Genomic DNA, 16,261 nt, shown 5'->3' with positions numbered 1-16,261 from the left:
TTGTCTTTCATGAGTCTTAACACCATAAATCCTACGAATAGGAACAGACCATGAAAGCATTCTGCTGCATCTTAGAAGACATCCATGTAATCTGAGTATATGATCTAGATAAGGAAGAATAAATATTAATGGCAGGTATAAATGCATGTAGAAACCACTGTAATCAGATCATTGTTAGCTAGCTTAAGCTGCCTGGCTGGCAGGAACTACAGTACATGTAGTAGCAGTAGCTCGTCTTCCAACGGCGTTGCTTTGCTGACAATTCAAAAACAGCCCCGTCTAGCTGGATATTAAGATCTGATCCCAGCGTAGACAGAAATGAGATAACGTGAACACTAGGCCTGTGGTTCAGATGTCCTGCTCCAGATAATGTATCGTGATACAGATCACATGTTAATACCAGGTGGAAATGGGGCCAAGAAGAAGTTCAAACCCTCGCTTTCGCACTTCTTCACTCCGGGCCACCTGCTGCATAATGTTGCTTAACATCAGATAACATGACCACAATATGAATGAAGGAAGCGGAAAAAAAAAAAAAAATGGCAGTTATTATCGGTCTAAGCAGTATCCAATGTGCTGGTCAAAGGTTGGGGATGCATGGAGGAAATCCACAGTTTGTTCTGCTCGTTACAGTTCCTCTCCAGACGTGATTCAAGCTCTGTAAAAATCCTGCGATTAATATTTTGTTTCACATGGTTTTCCACATAAAAAGTGGAAAAAAAAATATGGAAAAATGGGGCTGAAGCTCATCTACTCTTACTTCCTCATTGAGAAATCTGGATCCGGCCCTGTGCCCTGCTCCCCATTCGTGCAAGTTAGGTTTGTGCTGTATGAAACCCCCGGCTGTCTGAATCTGCTCTTATGAGACTGTCACTAGTTCACTGCAGTTCAACGGGGGAAACACTCATGTCAAGTCATGGTGTTGACTGATTATTCCACTCATGATATGTCTTGTGTAATATAAAAACACCATATAGACATATTAAACAAGGTCAAACACTTGATTTTCATCTGAGGAGGTCGTTCATGCGGTTAATTACTTTTGTCCGACTTGTAGGTTCAGTGTCTTGCTCAAGGGCACTCTGACATGTGGGGATTAAAACACTGACTTTGAATTTAAAGCCCAGCTCTCTCTCTAACGCTTGAGCTACAGCCTCCCTTGTACTTGCCAGTTGTCCACAAAGTGTAATGTGTCGGATATACTTCACAACTCACAACGAAACTTGTCCCAGTTTACCATGAGATTTCCACTTTGTTGTCAGTTTGAGAGAAAACTTCCCGGTGGCGGTCCTGTAAATGCACCTGCGCCTGAACACACCATTAGTTTTGATCTGTGTGAGGCAGGAGGATCTCGTTTACAGAGGAGGCGCAGGTTCAGTCTGGTCTTCAGTGAGCTGTGTTCTGGATCCAACTCCTGAATTAGGACACAGCCCAAATGCGGCTAGGGGATATCTTGGAGACTTGACTGGTATTCTGTGTCAGACTGGTGGCGAATCCTTGCAGACGGTCTCATCTGGGGAAAAAGAAACATCTCGTATATGTCATCCTCCACTGAGCAGATTAAATACAAATAGCTTTATATGGGGTAAAACGTTGAAAATTATTGCAGCAGAACTCAGCAGAAGTCTGAATGGTAGAAATCTCAGTCCCTGACATTTCTGGCACCAGAGCAGATGCTGAGTCACTGGTATCGATCAGCAGCTTCAAATGAGGAAAAAAATAGAATAAAATAAAATGCAGCGCGTTCACCCCAGGGAGTTTAGTATTTGGGAGCTCTGGACCTGGCTCTTACTTTGTTTTACTTACTAGAATTCACCAACCCCTGCTGATATTTACCTGTCACATTATTTTTAGGGAACAAACAAACATACTGTGAAAGCAGAAAGAAAACACAGAGATAATAGATGTGTGACCTTTTGGCCGGAGGTAATATTGCAATCATAAGGAATGAAGCTTTGAAAATGGGACAAATTAGATTTTGAAGTTTACTAGAGTGAATATTGGACTTATACTCCAAATGAATGCTAATGTCGCTCCATGTCTGATGAATATGCAGGCAACTGTTTGCTAACATCTTAGCCATAGCAACTGTATTAGGTGATAATACGTCAAACCTAAGTTCTGCGTTTGAAAAGAACCCTTACAAATGCAGCTTTAACGTACATGATTCTGCTCCTATACATCATCTCCTCTGTGGGGCAGTTTCAGGAAGTGTTTGTTTCTGTTCCCCATTGCAAACAACCAGAGAAAGGATTTGTCCTTTAATCTGTTACAGCGTGTCATATCAAAAGGAGAGCAGGATAGTAAATGCATCAGAAAAGACAGTTAACACGACAGAGACAGTCCCAATAAAACACGCTACAGGGATAAGGTTTGTTTTGCATGTTTTATAGAGGGATCAGTCTGCTGTGCATGTCAGTGGAGCAGGTCCAAGCTGTGCATTTAGTTCTGTATGAAATCACAGATTACAGTCTTGGCTCTCCAGTTTCAGCCTTTTCATTTTTTTTTTTTGAGTGAGCTGTTTAATGTTAAGTATTTGTTGAGTCATCCTCAAATCTCAAATGTAACGGTGCTGTTTACATTATACGCACTGAGGCATGTGGAATGTAGCATGAATACAAACAATCGTGCACTTATTTGGTATCTGGAGCATATGTTGTTGGAAAAAAACATTTCATTTATTTTCATTATTTTTTTATTTTTTTATTTCATATATCCTTTTTTTTCCTCCTTGCAGATTGTAGTCATACAAAGAAGAAAAATTACATCACAAATTGAGTTAAATTTCTTTGGGTGGAACCAAAACTTCTCCTGACTGCACTGCATTTCTCCCAGTCAATAAGTCATAATATTATTGGTGGTTAGTGTTCATACGTTTCCTTTGGCCTCCTTTGTACTATGATAATATGTTCAACATTAGAGTCGCCCGATGATGTCATACATTAAATCATAAACTCCTCCGACCTGAACAACCATACAGGTCGTTTTGTTTTGGGTTTTTTTTCCAACTCTCTGATACAACCTATTGGAGTGTCTCCTGAAATAGCGCCCCTACAGTGGCATGCATACTGGACCTCGGTTGTCATGGTTGCAATGTCAACTGCCGCTTTCACATAGGAATCGAACTCTCTCCGATGTCCCTGTGTTTTGTTGAACCCATCTCTTTGTCCTACGTCGCCGCTCTGTGCAATACCTGCAGTGCCTTTGAGGAGTGTGAGACAGTATATTTCAGGATTCTGTATTATCGCTGGATTACGACGCTGTCAGAGCTTTTTAAGATACGTTTCCTCTACACATGCGAATGTTTAATGTCAGTTCAAAGGAATAATCCTAATAATTCTTCAGTCAGGAAGGTGAAAGGTGAAGATGTCGAGGCAGCGAGGCGAGACGCAGGAGAGGAAAGGAAAGACAGGCAGCACTGACTCATGAGACAGAACAGACCCTGAGTTTAAGAGAGATTTGCTGCTACTGCTGCCATCGAAAGGTAGGTCTTTGTCGTTGGTGTAGTCAACAGCTGAACTGCACATGGAGGTGGTAGTTGAGGGTGTAGCTGGCTCTGCTTGCTCATCTGTGAAAGTGACAACGAAATGGAAACGTGGTGGATGTGAACAGAGCAGTTAGTGTGTGTGTGTGTGTTGTCTGACTGGGCATCAGCTAAAGGAAATATTAGCTCCTCTTCTCATCTGTCACACCTTTGACATCTCTCCTTGAGATAAATGGACACCTCAGCTGGAGAGAGAGTAAATCGCGCGCTGTTCTCAGTGGATGGCGAGCGCGAGACAAACAGGGAGCGCTCTGCCGACAGAGCCGACAGCCGCATCACTCCTCATCTCCCGCTCTCCCCCCACGGCGCACAGGTGAAGATGTAATAGCCTCTTTCTTTAAAATGGCTCACAATGAGAAGCCATTGAGGCAGCCGGCCTGTCTGCAGGAGCCACAGCACAGGAGCTGTTTGAAGTGCTTTGTCATATCATTGGCTCCTGGGCGGCTTTGGCACTCCAGACATAAATACTGTATCGGTGGAGAATTCAAGATAATGCTGTCTCCAGATTAGTTAGGCCGCGAAGAATGCATGCCTTTATATGACATAAATCCACACCACATGTGTTTACGTTTGAGAGAGAGGTCGGTCTGCTTTACTTCAGTTCGCAGTAATCAGTCAGGAAACTGCAGCTCAGCACCAGGAAGAAAATCCATCCCAGAGCTGCTGGGTCGATGTTTCCTCCACTTCCCTGCAAATCAGCCAAAGAGGCTGCTCTCCCTGCCCTCATTCTGGACATAATGCTCAGAGGTCAGGGGTCAAACAAACCTGTGTGTGGCCACCTAGCTGCTGTCTGACTAGACGTTAACCCCGTTTGACTCTAACATACTAAATCTGCTCCTGTCAGACGTGGACACGGGGCTCCGAGGGAGAAGAACAACAAGGAGAAATTAACCCATAAAATACAAAACATGAGGATAGATTTAACTTCAAAATAGTGATATAAATCTCGGACAATATCATCTATTATCATGTCTTGAAAATGTATTGCTTAACTCTATAATTTTGAGTTTTTTGTTTTGTTTTTTTATTGTAAAATATGGAGCCACACAAACAGAAAGGATGTGTGGTAAGATGTTAACACTGTCTTTAAGTGTCACAGTTCCCTATAATTTCCTAGACAGAAATCAATACATAACTGACAACTCTTAGTGGTCCCCAGAAAGGACAATACAATTTGGTACTAACAGCTGTTATAGGGAAAATGAACACAGTGTTAAACGGCTTCCAGTCACTGCTCAGGCGACCAGTCTGTTAGTCAGAGCACAACAGGTCACCTGTACATGCAACAATGTTCAATTTGTCTACAGGGAAACAGACCAGCCATAAAATATAAGTTGATTTTAAAGGTCAGTTTATCGAGACTTTAAACTCTATATTTACTGTGCATGCTATTTACATATTTATGTATTTATATTACAGATCAAATTTAAAGTACATATCAGTGTACTCAACATGTGCAGATGAGATTTATTTGTCACCACCATAATCTGACTCTGATTCTGAATATGAGGCCAGGTTTTGTTTCACCACAATATTGAAAATTGAAGTGATTGTTCACACTTTCTTTTCTCTTCAGACTAAATAATAATGAAAACTGCAGCCAGAAATGTTCCAAGTGCTACACAGCCTGAAAATGATGAATTGCTGCCCTGAAAAGATTAAAACAAAGACCCAATAGCTGGACCTTACAGGAGCTATGTGCAAGTGTTGCTATTGCTACATAGCCAGCGTTAGCATTAACAGCTGATTAGCTTGCACGCTTGCTGAGAGCCTCAATCATTGTTGCATTTACAGTACAAGAGGTTATTATACGTCCTCAGAGCAACTACTTCTTCAGGGCACACTGGACAATACAGTGACTCGGTATCAGAAAGTGAAAGTGGCTAGCTGGTTAGCATGCTAACTTCAGTAGAAGGAAAAGAGGTGATAGAAATAGAAGCAAAACAAGAGGGTTACTTCCACCGCTGCAGAACTGGAAATGTTTGTTCTAGACTGGTGAGTAAACAGCTGTTAATGCTAACGTTAGCTGTGCAGCAATAGCAAAACCTACAAATAGCTCCTTTAAGCCAGAACTTGTTTCATCTCCTCACACACACAGTTTGAACAATAAATAAAAGTTGTGCGTGCACACTCTGTATATACAGAACATATACTGTACCGATATACAGTACATGTGCAAATGTTTCAGACACTAAAACTAAAGTGAGGATGCTTTCAAAACTAATGCCAATGATCTCCCCCCAGTCCCTTGGCCCCCGTCCTCCAACACCCACACCCCACCTCCTTTGAGTGGAAACAATTTCCTTCAGGATATGACTTAATTTAATTGTTTTGATTCACTAATAATTCTGATGTCTTGTTTTGTAGCATGAGAAAGTTCACATTTACAGTCACAAGTGCTCCGCACAGTTTTGCTCTCATTAATTTGTCCGACTTAATTTGATGGATTCATTACATAATGTAACTGAAAGTAAAGCCACCTGGGATGGTTGACCTAAAACGGATACATATGTGCAGCACATATCAGGCTTCATTTGCATCACGTTAATTGAAAACACACAGTTCGCTTTTATCCTGCAGTCGAACGCAGGTTGGGCAACAGCATGTGTTTTATTTTCATGTTATACACATGAGTGTAATGTTGGGTTCTTGCTTCCCAAAAGCGACAGATGTGGTATTTCCACTTGTGTTGCAACAAGCGCTGCACTTCAAAGAGGGAATAGCTCCGACATTAGCTGGTTATTTTCGTTTATTGCAGAATTTACCCAAAGAGAAAGCGTCTGCTCCGATTTCAATGCAAAATGTTATTGGATTTCATCAGCTGTATTCTGCCACTGCGATAAAAACCAGAGCTGTAGTTCAGTTTGTTTTTAATTGATCGCTGCAGGTGGAGGTTTTTTTTTGTGCCGTGTATTTGACAGTAACGAAGCTTGTCAGTCGTCTGCGAGAGGCCTGATCATCTGCAGTAATGGACGAGGATTTCACATGTAGCAGGTGGAAATATGTCTTTAAACTTTGGTGGTATTTCATCATAAGTGAAGTGCATGTTCTGACGTCTGGTCTACTAGTCCCCCCCCCTCCCCGCCACTCTGCAGGGAGCGGGCTCTGCTTCATTAATTATTAAGCCAAATTCCGTGCAGCTACGAGTCAAGCCTCTATTTCTGCCTGGCTGAAGCCCACCTGCCCTGTAATTATAAAGACCTGCCATTTAGTACAGCTCTCCATCTTGATCTTTGATTTCCCTGTCAGAAACTATTAAAGCAGCCCCTGGTCTTTGCCACGGGCTCGGCATGGGGCCCACGTTTGAATTACATCAACCAGATTTCATTGGCATATTAAAAAGAAACCCAACACGATGCTCAGAACAATGGATCAGGCTGTTGGAGTTTTGAAGGCTTGGACAACCACACGCAGGGCTTTGGTTCTTAAACATCACTGTGAATCCACCCCCCCCACCCCACCCCACCCCACCCCACCGATAAATATTATATGTCTACAAGTATTTCATCCTGCTCAGTTCATCCACTTTGTTTCATTATTTGGCTGTCTGCAAGTTACAGAGAAAAAACCACGTACAATTACTCCCCATTAATAAATCCTGGTTATAAATTGATTTGCTTTCATAGTGAAATAAAGTGCTGAACACAGATTCTGGATCCTCTATTGAAAGTCATTACTTCTCCCGGTAACCGTAATTCATTTATGTTATGATGAAAGGGAGGGGTCCAGGTTATTGGCATCGTAAGTGCATGTAATGAATACATGATACTCGGTATACAGTAGACCTACAGTGTATAATTCTCAAGTGATCTGAGGAGAAAGCAACAGTGAGTCAGTCTTGGCAGGATGTGTACGTAGCTCAGAGTTTACCTAAATCAGCTGGCACGTTGTAAAGACTGGGATAAACGTAACACGGTTTTCTGAACACAAACGGGATGTGCACATGAGATTATGTCGGCTTGTATTTGGCGCAAGTTTCTGTCTTCCAAAAAAATCTTACAGGTTTGTGTAGTTTTCATAGAGTTAGAGCCCCAGGAGTCAAAATAAAACCACAGCAGATGTAGTTATCAAATTTTACGGCAGCTGAGGATTCTCCGTTCCAACAGGCTGGCAGGTTTTTCTGTTAATGTCTCGGAACAGACGTTGTAACTGGACACCTGATGCACATGTTTGTTTATCCCTCCTCCTCCTAATGCAGAGTGTGGCCCTCTATACATTGCATCACCTGACATCCTCCTTCGCCATTAGTAATAATAAGCTGCTTCCATTGACGACCCATGGGGTTGTAACTTGCAGAAAAAAACATCAGGTGACCGTGTGCTAGCTAATGTCACATTTTACAGATTGATAACAGGAAGTGGATGTGAAAATAACTAAATAAATCACAGTTTTAATTAGAGTTTTAAACAAAAGATTGTACAGAAAATCTACATCGTCATTAAAAATAATTGTACAAGGACAAAGGCTCAAAGAAACAGTTATGTGATAAAGAAAAAGGACTCGTTACCCGAAGGACAGATTTAAAAGTAAGATGTCAGTAAATTAGGAAATGCCATCTGCCACATTAAATCCAAGCCTATAAATACAAATACATTCAGAGAAACAGTTGCAGGCTGTTGGTCACAAACATTTGAGTGTCTCTGATAAAAGATATTTTTATTTACCCCCCCACCCGTCCGTCAAATATACCTGCTGATCTTGCACTAAAAGCTCCTCGCGGTCTCTTTGTAGTTGACTTCAGGGCGCATTTCAAAGCGAGCTCTCACACATCTATATTTTGCATCGTATATATTTTAATCCTCAGCGTTGTGCTCGCTAGCCTATATGACATCTTTGTGTCCGGCCTTCAGCACAGAGGCCCGGCTCTCCCTGCACGTGTTTACCTTCATATCTTCACACCACGTCCATCAGCTTCCTCTCGCCTGTGATCCGATCGCCAAGAGCCCTCACTTTGTTGTCGCTCAAGTCTTTTTTTTTCTTTCTTTTCCTTCAGAGCAGTTACCAGGTATTTGGTTGGCCATTTTTGATTTGTTTATTTACTGTGTGGATGGCTTTGATCCGAGCTGCGGCAGGGAAAGCACTGTCGGGGAATGTTTGTGTATGTGTGTGTGTGTGTGTGTGTGTGTGTGTGTGTGTGTGTGTGTGTGTGTGTGTGTGTGTGTGTGTGTGTGTGTGTGTCCGTCCCTGTGGAGGAAAAATGCTTGTGAGCAGACTGCCATGTCCACTAAGGCTGAAGAAAGACAGCTGAGGGGGGCTGGGACTGATGCATAGCAGGTTGTGTATCTCTCCGGGGCTTAACAGTGTACTGCAGCAACGCACTGGCCACCTACACACACACACACACACACACACACACACACACACACACAGGCTGACTGACCACATCTGAGGCAGCTGTGTGAGGTCTGGGCTGCAGTGTTTACCATGAATGTACAGACTTTACACAAAGCCTCCGCCTGTAAAGACAACAACAAAAACAATCGAGACGCTGCAGGTTATAGCCGGTGATTCAGGCTGATATACTGTTTGTCAATACTTTACTTTTATTATGATCTGCTCTCAAACAGTAAACGTCAAATGATGGAGGTTCCTCACAGGACACAGCTACATAAAAACAGCTTGTAAAAAAAACACGATAAAATGCATTGTCTTTTTACATTTTATGTATTTAACTGTGTAAAATTATTTTATGTCTTCATCTGAAAACCATTTGTGCTTCGAACTCGGTCTTCGACTTTTCCTTATATAAAGGTGCTATTTGTAATTTTTCTCCTCCACAGAAGGAGGTCTGTTGACAGGAGCAGGTGGCGCTGGTTGTCACCTGACCACAGCTTCAGCCATCGATGTTTTTCCATAAAACAAGAGGTGATAACACGACCTCTGAGCAGCGCTACGTCTTCAGGGCAGACTGGAGGCTGCACTGAGTCACTGTTGGAAAGTGATGAGACCGGGACTAGCTGGTTGGCGTGCTAACTTCAGCAGAAGAAAAGACGTGGTAGAGACGAGAGTTAACACTGGCGTTGCTTTCCACCGCTGGAGACAGCTGCTGGCGAGTGAAGGAAAGAAGTTTGATGCTGAACTCGCAACGTTTTTTCTAGACTGGTAAGTAAACAGCTGTTAATACTAACGTTAGCTATGTAGCAATAGCAAAACCTACAAATAGCTCCTTTAAGGTCATGACCTTGTGAGTCCTGGCCGATGTGTTGTATCAGATCTGTTACAAAGATGATGTTTGCAGGTCATTTTGATCCTGATGCTTTCATCTCTGCAAATAGTTGTACAGCCACAAAATAACAAAAATGTGTCTTTGTTGTTATGACTGGTTTAATTGTGTTGACTGGTTCTGATCGGCCTGTCGGGATGAAAATTACCTCCAAAAGATTGAAGGCATATGACAATATCATAACAACCAAAGTAACTGCTGAGATATCAAACTGCAAAGTCACTAACAATTGGGTCGATCAGATTGGTCTGATGGTCTGACTGCTGGTGTCTCTCCCCCTGTCAGACACATTTCCAGCCACGTTCTGAAGCTCGGCTCGAGAGCAGGTACTTAATGGACCTTGTGGTGAGATTGGCTCGTCAAGGTCTGAGGTCAAGAATGACCTTTAAATCTCTGCTTTAAGCCAACGCGGATTAGCAGGCCTTAAAGTGCTAAAAGAAAAAAATGTTCCATGATGACCGGACAAACTGCGTCTGCTGATGAAGATACGATCGAAAGCTCCAGCTCCAGCCACGGCAGCAGGTCTGTGACGCTGTAATGATCAACCAATGTACAGATCAAATGCATCAATAACCTCTTAACTTACTTGTTTATAGGCCGGTGTTGGGGGCAGATAAGTGAACAGAAACAGCAAAGTTATTAATGTTATTATCATTTCTCTCTCTCTTGTGAAAATGTGTCTCTAGTTTTTGTTTTCAACCTGTGAGTAAAGCAGCTGCTGGACAGGCCTCGAGGATACACACAAGGTTTATGTGAAAGATTGAAAATAAATGATCCAGTTTCAGTTTAGTCCAAGACTTAAGGCTTAAGTTTCACACAGAAAATCAATGTTTGGTGTTAAGCTCTCGTAAAGTGGCTGTTGGTCGTGAAACAATTGTGTATCAATCTTGTGTGGCCTGGACATGTATTGATATCACAAAACTACGCTGTAATTTCACCGTAATTCCTTTTGATTGATCCAGCTGTACAGATTCACTGCTGCGTCTGCCCAGTGTGTGTGTGTGTGTGTGTGTGTGTGTGTGTGTGTGTGTGTGTGTGTGTGTGTGTCATCACTCTCACTAACGGACTAATCTGCTTTATTTCAACAAATGAGCTCCTGCACACTTGCAGCACAACATCAAGGCGCTGTCTGTTCTGCCTTTTTAGTAAACATGTACTGAAGAGGTGTTTGGATGAATTTTTCATCTCCATCTGATGCTAATCTGCTGAACTGCTGAGACAAGCTCCACCTCTGTCACCGATCCCGGGCACCGCTCAAGCCCGGACCGAACACGCCGCGGTGGCGTGTTGACCTGAGGAGAAACACGATGCACATCGACACACTCTCTGTTAGTGAGTTCAGCAATCAGCCATGTGACTTCGTAATTGCTATTGATTGAAGAGCTTTGTCAAGCCACACATATACCTACACACACACACGCACATACACACACGATGCCTGGCTTGCCATGACCAATTACAGGACTTAACATGATGTTATAGTGCAGCAGTGGCTTTTATCAGTGAGCTGACGTTCCTGCTCTGATAGGAGGATCCTCACACCACATCTGCAGCCCGTGTCTGGGAAGACCTTCCAGATTTCCAGGAACTGTTTGATCCATGTTTCCAGAGCTCAGCTTTGATAATAAAAAACAACATACACGTCATGCAAACAGATTTTACTTTCATTACCACAGTGGAAGTCTTACAGCAACACAGACTCCGCATTAATCATCTTAAAAACTCATTTTTATCCAGCAGAAATCCAAACAAACAAAAGCTGAACAAAAGAGGCTGATTAATTTCAAGAGATCAGGGAAGCAGCTTGTTAAATGTCAAGCACTTCACCCAAGCGCCAGGCTCATTAGTCCAGCTGAAATTTGTCTTTTTTTTCTTTCTACTAAATCATACAGATATGCTTGTAAACGACATGTCCGGTGCCCATTATCCAAAAGGGTTTTACATTTTAAAACTTTTGGTTTCATAACAGCATCCCATATCCAGGCATTAACAAGTTGGAATGTAGATGATTGATTGATTGATTGATTGATTGATGGCTTGAAAATAAAAACACAAGAGAAACAAAACCATCAACACAACAACACTGCACAGACAGTGACCGGCCTGACTCACCTCGGTACAAGACATCAGACACCTATTCCACTTACCTTTAGTGAGTTAGTTAGAATAGTGTCATTCTTATATTGTTATATATACTTATGCTTATTAGTACCAGACAAACATTCATGCTTGTCTCCCTGTTGAAATAAAGAGTCAAAGTTATCATCAGTCTCTGGTGGCAACAGTAGCTCCCAGTTTTTGTGAAGAACAGAAATGTGCTGGATTTTCAATGAGTGAAGCTGCACATTTATTAACGGCAGCAGATTCTTTAGGAGGTGGGTCTGTCACAACGGAACCCAACCTCACACCCACGGCCCGGTCTGTGGTTTAGGCAGCTATGGCACTTTGGTAAAGAGCAGTGGATTAATCCATATTTGGTGCTCTGGTTAGTTTCTCTGGCAGCAGGACGGTGTATGTGGGACTGAGTCAAAATAAACCACAGCATGTGTGTTCATGTTCACCCGGTGCAACAGTGTGGTTCACTGAGGACAGACCCACAGTTAATTAATATATCAGACTGTGGAAACACAGACAGGTATTTTAGGGTAACAGTTCATTTAAAGTGTTGTGATTTTAGTGCTTTGAAATAAACAAAAAGTTATCTCAGGAGCTCCAAGTCCTTGTAGCACTTACTCTATGTGTGTGCCTGTATATATATATATATATATATATATATATATATTTAATCACTACAAGTGGATATTATATTGATGGATCAGATATTTTGGCAGAAAAGAAATATATTGACTGTGAATATTACACTGATATTTTCACTAACCAAATGTGTAAATGTTACCGCTGCGGTCGTATTGTGTTTTTGTTTTTTTATTCTATATGTTTTTTCCCCTGTGGCTTGAGAGGTGTAATTTGTTTTTTAGTTATATTCGGACAGATTATCTTGGTGTTTTCTTTTCAGATAGATTTGCTTGTTATTTTGGCCTTTGTCTACCCTGAAGCTTAAATCTGAAAAGCACCTTGTAAATAAAGACACCAGTTAATAGTCTAGTAATTTGTCCTTGTGGCTGCTTGGGAGTTGAGGAAGATGTGGTGTTCATGTTGTGTCTTGACCACCACAAACGGGACATAATAGTTAATTTAACAACATATCCCAAAATGTAATCCAGTCACAATGATGTTCTCTACATCTCATCTCAGCTCAGCTGTCAATCAAACATGTTCATACCTGGCCCGCCCACTCAGACCCTCAGGGTGCTAAAGAATCATTTCTGTTGTATGTCCAAAAAACTTTCCTCTACCTTTCAGTATTGAAAAACTGTCGACGATAAATTTGAACGATGATTTTCTCGGAGGCACAACAGGACGACTTCAACACAGCGGTTACCACAAAAAACATGAAAGCTCATGTCTTATTAAACGAGTGGCCTTGGCAACGCGGGTGCGTGTGTTGTTGCAAGTTAGTTAGAAAGTGCTCTGCAGAGCGCCACAGCCCAGATCAAAGGCGTCTCCTATCATGAATAATAACAGTCAAACGCTGGCCCTGCTGCCTGGCTTGGTGATAAGCGTGTATACAAACCGAGCCATCTTGTTCAAGCAGATTGCTGTTGAATGTTCCACACAGCCGTCGTGTCTCCACCCGAGCAGACACAAAGAGCCAAACAGGGAGATAACACACCGAGTAACAGTGTAGTCTGTGCTCCATACCACAACTGCTCTCCAGACAGTCGGCTGCAGGTGAATGTGCACTTTACATTCATCAGGCGTATTTCACAGCCGACTAATAATACCTTCAACGCAGTTGGTGTCAGGAAGCGCGCTGCATTTTTCTTGAGGATGTAGTTTTTTGGGGTTTTTATTTTTGATTTACACCACTCCACGGCCAATCAGCGCCCACCACCCCAGCACCCACCACCCCCGCCCACCCTCCACCTTGCAAATTGAAATCACAAAGCTTCGGTGGCACGTGCATCCTTTGACATTTATGCAACAATTTAGCGGATTCTTGTTATGCATTTATTCATCAATTCAGTCATTTAACCGCTCATGAATACAAATGTGATAGGTGACCTGCCATAAAAGACCTTAGTCCTCTATTGGTTTTTTTTTTTTATTGCCAAGGAGGTTGATGCAACACATCTTCATGCATATACATCAGTGCAATAAGCAACTAGGAAGCAGGAACACCAGAGGAAACTGCAGCCATAGAATTAAAGAGACAGTTTTCTCCCTCTTGTTAGGATTCACACTGCAAAGTGTTTAAACAGGAGTTTAGGAGGTGGGCGGCTGCTGGGAGAAGGTGGATGCTCTGTGACACCATCTTCCTGTGTTAATTCAACTGGAATTACACTCTGAGTCACAGGCGGCGCTAATAAGAGTCTAGCACGACCATCCACCGTGTTTATTCTTATTAAATGACACCAGGCTGCTACAGAAATAACCACACTCGCCTCTGTACACTTCAGCTCGGTGGGTTAGGACTCTGGATCCTGACTCGTCATGCGGGATTACCAGAGCTCATTGATCCTGTGCATCACGACCCTTATTCCCAAACTTTGTTTGCACTTTTTTCAGTGGTTCATGTTTTATTCTTGAAAGGCCTTACAATGCAAATACTGCTGCTTCACATTTAGAAAGAATATGAGATAGAGTACAATGAATACTGAAAAAAAAAATATTGGATTGATGCGATCATTTAAACAGCTTCAGCAAATTATTTTTCAGTATTTATTGGTTTAATTTTGATTTAATCTGTAATACTTCACTGTGATTGGCTCAGCTGTTTCAGAGCTATGAGACCAGTGGTGTGACTGGGTGACACATGCTTTAATAACCATATCGTTTTGTGTACTATCTTAGTGGCCCCATGACCTTTCAGGTCTACTGAACTCTTGACTTAATCACTGAGATTTCTCAACATCTACTGGAGGGATTGGAAAAACATTTGGTGCAGACATTCACTGTTCCCAGAGGATGAAGTCTTTATCTTAAAGAGACTTTGAAATGCTTCTGACCAATTTTTAGTTTGAAAACCCGTGTTCACCCCCTGATTGGGTCTTATCAGTCACGACTACCAGTGGTGAATGTAACATGGATAACAAATGACAAACATTACTGACCTTGTTGTCTTTGCTAGCTGCTTTTGTGCAGTTACATTCTGTATTTTAACGCTACAACTGTCTTTGCTGTTCCTCACTCCTAGTATTTTCTGCAACTGCTGAAGAGAGGCGGTGGCGGTCTTTTTGGGCAGGGAGTAGCGGAGACAGCGGACGGAAAAGTGAACGGGTGCCTGACTCAACTGTAAAGACAAAGGTGATGGACGGCTGTGCTGGCAGGCGGCAGCGTGAGGCAGCAGCAGCAGCAAGTCAGCTGACCGGAGGTCCACAATACTCGCCACAACACGGGAAACAGGGTTTAGCACCCTGCCCTTATGAGTGAGTATCTTGCCCTGGGCGAGACTGTGCATGACTGTATGACCTTATAAAATCAGTGACTGCTGCCTTTCTTTTTCCCAGTGACCCGAGGAGGCCTAGCAGAACAAGTCCCCCAGCGCTATCCACTATTCAGTCTGGTTCGACCCCCCCCCCCCCCTTCCATCTACAACCTACAAGAACGACCAAGTCCCTGCACCCCATGATCTGCAGCTAAGCTAAAGGACTTTTTAGGACTGTTTCCTAATGGACTTTTAGTTTGTTTTTATTGGGATGTTAAAGTGTTTTTATGACTTTATGACTTTTTATGATTTTTAAACCTGTGTAATAAATATTGTTAATGCTCTTTCTTAATCAGTGCTTCCTTGGTTGCCACATCCTTTACCCTCATACCTGATCACAAGAACTTGGTTTTATTTTGGGTTTATTTTAACTTTTTAAGTATACGTTGTGTTTGTGAATGGTCATCTGATGTGTGTTTTCAAACGTGTTAGCATACACAGGGATTATTTCTGATACAGAGCCAAAACACTCATCTGGACAGAGATTGTTGTGGTTTGATCTTGACAAAGATGGTGAACATAGTAAACATTATAACTGCTTTATATAATATGTTAACATTTTCACTGACGTTAGCATTATCATACAAGCTGCACTGTGCCTCAGTTCACCCTCACACTTAGACTTGCTCCTATACAGTACTTCAATACAACAATGTCCTAACCTCCACACAACTCATGAAAACTACAGTACTAACATTCTTTTATAGTAGGTATGACCACTCTTAAGCTTCTGTTTTGTTGGACTGTGTATAAATGAAGCCATCCTGCCATGAGCGGGGGGGCTGATTGCATCTCTCCTTATCATTGCTCCTGCACTTCTTTCACAGCATTAGTTTGTGCAGTGTTTGTTTTACTGACAGAGGAAGCTAAACATGACCCACTTGAGACTTTTATACGGATGCAAAGCATAAACAATTCATTGTTTTGTTTTGTTTTTTGCTCAGCT

The 16,261-nt window shown here is 42.2% G+C and overlaps 1 long non-coding RNA gene across 2 annotated transcripts in view; it reads left to right on the top strand.

Moving 5' to 3' along the window:
* The window catches only part of LOC130187152 (uncharacterized), a 108,355-nt gene extending 92,314 nt beyond the window's left edge, over positions 1–16,041 (top strand). The window contains exons 3-6 of one of the 2 annotated variants that reach the window (XR_008830396.1): positions 9,325–9,646; positions 10,053–10,289; positions 15,025–15,256; positions 15,338–16,041. This is a non-coding gene — a long non-coding RNA (uncharacterized LOC130187152). The remainder of the gene's footprint in view (positions 1–9,324; positions 9,647–10,052; positions 10,290–15,024; positions 15,257–15,337) is intronic. The other variant, XR_008830397.1, reaches the window with a different exon arrangement.
* Positions 16,042–16,261: the final 220 nt, after the last annotated feature.

The sequence above is a fragment of the Seriola aureovittata genome, chromosome 19 (assembly GCF_021018895.1).
Source record: "Seriola aureovittata isolate HTS-2021-v1 ecotype China chromosome 19, ASM2101889v1, whole genome shotgun sequence".
Taxonomy (NCBI): domain Eukaryota; kingdom Metazoa; phylum Chordata; class Actinopteri; order Carangiformes; family Carangidae; genus Seriola; species Seriola aureovittata.
This window is presented reverse-complemented; position numbering and strand designations above follow the sequence as displayed.